The sequence below is a fragment of the Sprattus sprattus genome (assembly GCF_963457725.1).
Source record: "Sprattus sprattus genome assembly, chromosome: 17".
In the NCBI taxonomy this organism is placed as follows: domain Eukaryota; kingdom Metazoa; phylum Chordata; class Actinopteri; order Clupeiformes; family Clupeidae; genus Sprattus; species Sprattus sprattus.
This window is the reverse complement of record NC_137915.1, coordinates 11705770-11712631: the sequence shown is the minus strand read 5'-3', so window position 1 is coordinate 11712631 and position 6862 is coordinate 11705770. Positions and strand designations below refer to the sequence as shown.

Sequence of the window (6862 nt, the reverse complement as noted above, 5' to 3'; positions counted from 1 at the left end):
CCTTACATCCCATTTATTTTCAAAATAAACGAAAATATGACACTTTGTTATATTTAACGCATGTCTACCAAACATTCTAATTCAATATGGAATTCAAAATGTAGCGTGGATATGTGCAGGCGACACCCATTTTACAGAGGACACAGCTCAGTCATCGTCTTAACTGGTGGTCAACAAATAGGTTTGGATTGCAAACGGCTGTTCACTTATATCGACTATCATTCCCAGAATAAAATACAGCCATTTAATTCCTGTAAAGACATTCTGACGTTTCAAACAAGCAACGTGACATTCTTGCTCCAACTTCCAAGGAAGTGTGCGATACAACCTTTTCCCTTTCCCATAAGCTGTTGTTGTAGATCGGTGGCAAGGTCACATACTCAATCAGCAATGGTGTTTCTGCTCAGGCTCACATTTAAAAATGCTTGCCTTTTATCAGGGCATACAATGAACTGCAACTTTAATGAGAAATAATCCTAACAAAGTTTATTTAAGGAAATAAAAGAATATTTGTTGGTTAAGACAGAGAACTATAAATTAAGATCTAGACGACGTGTTGGCCAGAACTCGAGGTCTACAAAGGATGGGGAGCCGAGAAGATGCCTAAATTGCAAGTCAACCGCTAGATGGTGACATTGTATTATTATGTAGTCTAACATGCGAACAGGCATCTAATAACGGAGTTATGAAGTCATGCATTTAGGTATTTTCAATGAGATAATCAACCTTTCATCCCATCATCCTTACATCCCATTTATTTTCAAAATAAACGAAAATATGACACTTTGTTATATTTAACGCATGTCTACCAAACATTCTAATTCAATATGGAATTCAAAATGTAGCGTAGATATGTGCAGGCGACACCCTTTTTACAGAGGACACAGCTCAGTCATCGTCTTAACTGGTGGTCAACAAATAGGTTTGGATTGCAAACGGCTGTTCACTTATATCGACTATCATTCCCAGAATAAAATACAGCCATTTAATTCCTGTAAAGACATTCTGACGTTTCAAACAAGCAACGTGACATTCTTGCTCCAACTGTCAAGCGGTAGCTCACTGACTTCATATCCTTTGAGCTGAAGGGTGGCCAGTTTTAACGAGTGATCTTCACAACGATTGGGTCTCAGCTGTCCCGTAAAAGGAGTTAAACGTATTCATTGTACGTTACAGTTGTCTGTCAAAAGTGCACGAATTGTGCAGCCTGCGTCCATTCTTGCGAACCGCCAGCAAGGCGTTTATAAATCTGAAGAAGAGATAGGAGATAAGGGCTGTCAAGATAGTTTCTTCTTCACTGTGATTGGCCAATGTACCTGTCATCTTTTGTTGTGAAATTCTGATTGGATGAAACCTGAAAGGCGGTAATGTTACCCTGCGGTCACTGAGAAGTGCAGTCGGGAGGGCGGATCATCGAGAAGGCAACGACACTACAAACGCCCGAGAAACTGTCAAAAAACAGTCAACAAAGGGTGAGTGTTGTCAAATTAAACTATGCCTGTCGTTGGGACTACTATTAAATGTACTTGGAATCGTTTGCATTAAGTTTTTGAGGCGAGATGTCTGGGGAAACAGTGACGGGACGATGATTTTGGATGAATCGTGTGCTCACTTGGCTCATATCAAAGCGATAGTGCTTGGTGAAGTCGAAGTCACACTGAGACGCAGCGCAAAAGCCCACTGCTTTCTAAGTTATGCAAGCTTGTCTGTTTGCTATCACTCTGACTGTGGATGAAGTGACACCAAATGCGTCATTTTAGGCGTTGTTTCGTGCAGGGGCGCAGCAGGGAATTTTTTGGTCTGGTGTAATTGTTACGGTGCCGTGTTAAATGTAATTGTTCTCCCTCGCAATAGACTACACAGGATCCCAGGCCATACGGGCATACTGACATACAGAGCCGAAACTTTTTAAAACTTGTCAATGACTTTATTGGCCACGGTATTCATTCAAAGACTGCATAGTGCTTAGCCATGCTTTTTACTTTTGAGTTTTTGCCATTGCATTCCGGCAGCTGACAACTGCGGGGGCCTGTTAGTGACAAGTGGAGTGGGAGAGCGGGTAATTACCCTAGCAGGGGCTGCCATGTGTTCTAAAGTCCAGGATTGCCGACGTGACCTATGACCTGGGCTGTTCCTCTGCATGGTCTGAACGCTTCCAGCCCCCAATTTCCTCCCTGGTGTCTGTATCATGTGTTGTACTTCCTGGGTTATTCCTGAATATCCTTTCCAGGCCTACATGTAGCTAGCTGCTATCCACTTCCCAGTCCACCTTAGGAGTTAACAGTGCTTGGTGAAATATTGATGAGGCAACCAGTCGAGAAGTGGAAGAGAGCACAGTGTGGATTATGTGTCATATTGCTCTCCCTGTCTGCGGATCCAGTGGGATTACAGCACAATCCTGCACAGATTACCGCACTCTGGAATCAGAGGTGGGTCCTGTGGAACAGTGGTGATGGGATACATTTGGGCAGGGCCTTTTATCCTCAGGCAGAGTCACCGCTGGAGTTTGTCTCAAATGTGTCAATGGAAGCCCTTAGTGCTGAATTAGTTGCTGATCTGAGATGATGAACGGAGGGTTTTAGGCTATTAAAAGTAAAAAAAAACTAAAATGTAACCCTGCACATCTGGACATTAAACTGGACATTTTTTCGTGGTAAAATAGATGTATGACTGAACTGTGATAAAAAACATCAAGGTTTGTTTTTATATTGTCAAAATATCAGCATTTTATGGGTATCTACTGTTGAAGATCATCTAGAACCTCAACTGTTTGAGGCAACTTCCCTACGTCATGACATCCACACAGACTCCCAGTCTAGTAAACTACCAGCCCCTTGCCCGCTTCATAGCTTTCTTCGGATCAGAATGGGGGTGAACTTACACTTTACGAAAAGGAACACTGCTGAGATGCGGGGTGAACTTACACTTTAAGAAAAGGAACACTGCTGAGATGCGGAGTGAACTTACACTTTAAGTAAAGGAACACTGCTGAGATGCGGGGGTGAACTTACACTTAAAGTAAAGGAACACTGCTGAGATGCGGGGGGATATACTAGCCTGGTGAGCATTCAGAATGAGGAAAGCAAGTAAACTAAGAGGAAAAAAAATTAGATCTGAACAATCTGGCCTGTGTCTGTCATAAATGGGCCTCTTTGAGTGTTACAGCATGACCTTGGTTTGGTGAAATGTAGACACCACCCTTCGCTTCCTGCTAGGGTCCGGTTTGAATGCTGGATTCCGCCAACATCCAGTAGGATGGTGCTCACTTTCAGTCTGATTTTGATCTAGAACTGGCCCCTCCTCTTGGCCGTGTTTTACTGCTTAGGTTGACATTATATTTGATCTGAATCTACTGTTTAGTTTCAATAACATTTGTGGATATTTTGATTAAGGAATTTGCTAATGGAACAGGAAAGATATTTAGGCTATTAACTAAAATGCTTTTGTCTCTGGGACATCACTGCGCTGATTTGTGTTCTGTAAACAGGATCGTTTGTTTCTCTCATTGAATAGGCCTACCTGTAGAACCTGGAGAATTCTTCACAGACTCGTCAATGTCATAGTGCCAATCTCATAGTGGCAATTTATGACTTCTTTGTCTTTTGTTGTCACTTCCATTTAGTTGTCGATTGCAGACATTCTAGTAATAGCCCTCCATAGTGAGGACTTACCAAAATAGGAAGTGTGCATCTTAAAGCTACAAAACAAATAATCTGTGGAAGATGCGATAAAAAGGTGCTTTGGAATGGAATGCCTTTCATTCCAAGGATCGTCCAACATTCTGGAGTCTTTGCTTTGGAATGCTGAATGTAGGAGGAGAGGGTCTCGTTCAGTGGATTTGGGTGTTCATAGGTCACCTTTGCAGCAAAGGGCAAAGCGAACAGAAATGTAATCTTTGAACCCTCAGGGCTTTCCTGACATCATCAATCATAGTGTAGGACGATCCTTGTGTTGAGTGGATGGCTTGTAAGATATCCATCTTAGAACCTCCCAAACCAGTTCAATCTCATTTGAGCACTCTGCCTGTCTGTGGAATTGCCACAGATGAACAAAGTAACATTTTAAGTCGTTCCAGTTATATACTCTAAGGATTTCAGTTATGAATGAATAATAAACGACATCCACTTGGCATTACTTTCTAACAGCAGAGACGTTTGAAATAAAGACTAGTGTCTGTCTCTGACCACACTGCTCCATTGGTCTGTGTGGGCCCATAATACATTTTATAGTTCCTAAAAGCAGGCCTGGGCCATTACGCAACCACTGAAGCCTGTGTAATAAAAAACACTATTGCACAGATTATGCTGACTAATCGTGACATAAGTGCATAAATGAATACTTGGCTGAGCAATGCAGCAAGGGTGAACGAGGCTAGGCTGAGGGACACTAGATGAATGACTGACCAATGCATCGCTGTCCTGACTGGATGTTACTGTTGTCATGGAGGTAGACTGGACAGCTAATGGAGGCAAGTGGAGGAACCAGCGGGATTAAACATATCTGCACTCCCACCTCCCACTGTCTCTGTCTCGTGCACACACACACAAACACACACACACACACCCACACCCACACCCACACATAATTCCACGGAAACATCCACTCCAATCGGCGCATGGAGTGGTGTTAATCTGGTCTGAGCCGTGTCTTGCTGAGATGCTGCGGTTGCTGGGGGATTCCTGGATGCTGATGCAGAGGGGACATCTGGGATCCAGGACTGCCCCTCTCACACGCCACGGCATGGCATTGCCACGGCAACCGGCACTGAGTCAGCTGGTGGAGTGCTGAGGAACATGAGCTGTGTGGCGAGGCAGGATAGCCATGGGTTTTGGGCAGCAGAAACAGGAAATTGAAATCAATACTTTGTTGATTTTTTCGACTTTATGTTTTTTTCTTCACGTGGGTGTGTGGGTGTAAGTGTGTGTTTATTTGTCCACATGTGTACGGGCACACAGTATTTGTTTGCACTCACCACACCCTACCCTCTTTGAAGGAGTCTATTTCTGTCCTTGACCTAGACTGTGTGTGTGTGTGTGTGTGTGTGTGTGTGTGTGTGTCTGTGTGTGTGTGTGGGTAATGGCAGCTTGGGGAGAGCAGGAGGCTGCGTGAGGGGAGTGTCTGTGTTGTCATAAGCGACAGACTGCAGAGTGTGGGGGGAGGGAGGGGGTGCTCTGTGCGTGTCACCGTGGATAATGCTGACTCACTGCAGAGTCATAGGGACCAGGTCAATCGCTGACCTCATCTGTCATGGATAGCATTGATTACCCATAATGCAATTATGTGAATCTGAACCAGCCTCATGCCCGTGATCTAATGATCCAGCTCCTGTACTGAGGGATTAGAGAGAACTGTAGTTGGGACCTTGGCTATCTTTAACTTGTTTACGTTGTATTTTGTGTCATAAAGTCTCAAACCTGAAGTTCATAAGTACTTAAAATAAGCATCATGACCAATGGGTTAGTGTGTGTGTTGGCACTTTGGCATAGTTTGACATTTTTAACCCTCTGTAGGTCACTTTGCCACAACACATGCCACTCCCGGTTTTAGGTTTGCCTGGATGGTAATATTAGCACTGATGGAGATGACTGAGTCGGAGATAAGATCTTCCTCTGAAACCAAGCCCTGTCCATGGGCTCATATTTCCATCTCTATTCATAGAAAGAAGCTTTGTTTGAAACGTAGCTGGTCTTAAGTGGTTGTATTTTTTTTATGACACGGTAGTTGAGGTGAGTGACTGAGGAAGTTGACTGAGATAGTCAATAATATATTTGCTTGCAGAAGTATTCCTGGATAGAGAATACAGATCTGATCCAAATGCATTTCTCAGAGTTATTTTCAGTGCTCGGTTCCATTGACATCATTGTACATATGAAATACATTGATAAATTGTACCAGGTCATTCTCCTGTAGCCACATACACAACAGGTAGGCCCTGCATCCTATTAACATGTAAAATGTGTACACTTATGCTATGGGTGTCATTTACAGTATCTGCATGAAGTACCAGTGATCCTCTGTGCTCCTACCAAACACAACGTAGCTGAACATTTTTAGAGATTGGCCTTTTATTGTTCTGCCTTTCATGCAGTCACTCACTGTTTATAAAAGTACTTTTTTTACAGCTTAATCTCACAAAGCACAATGGCCCTTAAGAGGAAAACTTATAACATAATATTATTCTGAACTGCACTGAAATCACTGGAGGGGTTGAGTGTTTATTTATGTAAGTATTTCTCATTACTGCCAGGCTATAAAGTAATGATGGGCATGTCAAATCTAAAGACTTTCCAGCCCTTGGCAACCAATCTGTAGCAAGCCGTAAGTCTGTCAACATAACGGCTGCGAGAGGCGGGGAACACAAGCCTTTACTGAGTTAACATCAGCTCGCCGAAGTGATTTGGCAGGCAGCAGCAGGCAGTGGGCCGAGCTCTCCTGAGAATACGGCTCTAATGTACTCCTCAGGCCCCTTACATTGGCCCAGAACAACTACAACTGTGGACCCAGTTTGGCCAAGTAGCTAAGCTAGCTAACATTCTTGTTGACTTGCATTCAACTCTGAGAACCTGGAGGCCATACCCACCAGCCTCTAACCATTTCCCTCAAAGTCATTAAAACAAAACAAATATGTCATTTCAGCTGCAATATATCTGTCAGAAATGACACCTTGGCACATATGAATAACCCAGGTGACAACAGGTTAGTTGTGTAGTGTGACTCAGGCATACCACCCATACACAGATTTAGTAGCATGGCTTAGTTCTGAATTTAAAACTGAAGAGATGATGCTCAAGTTGCCCTCCGTGATCAACCGCCATCCACCTCATGCTGTGCTAACGGCTACACGATTTGCGTGACGAGAAGG

General features: G+C 43.5%; 1 protein-coding gene across 3 annotated transcripts in view; it reads left to right on the top strand.

Annotated features, from left to right (window-relative positions):
- The first annotated feature begins 1409 nt into the window (after positions 1–1409).
- Positions 1410–6862, top strand: part of LOC308378345 (uncharacterized protein) — a 92687-nt gene continuing 87234 nt past the window's right edge. For all 3 annotated transcript variants that reach the window (XM_080855220.1, XM_080855221.1, XM_080855219.1), the window contains exon 1: positions 1410–1472. The gene's annotated coding sequence lies outside the window, so the exon portion shown is untranslated. The remainder of the gene's footprint in view (positions 1473–6862) is intronic.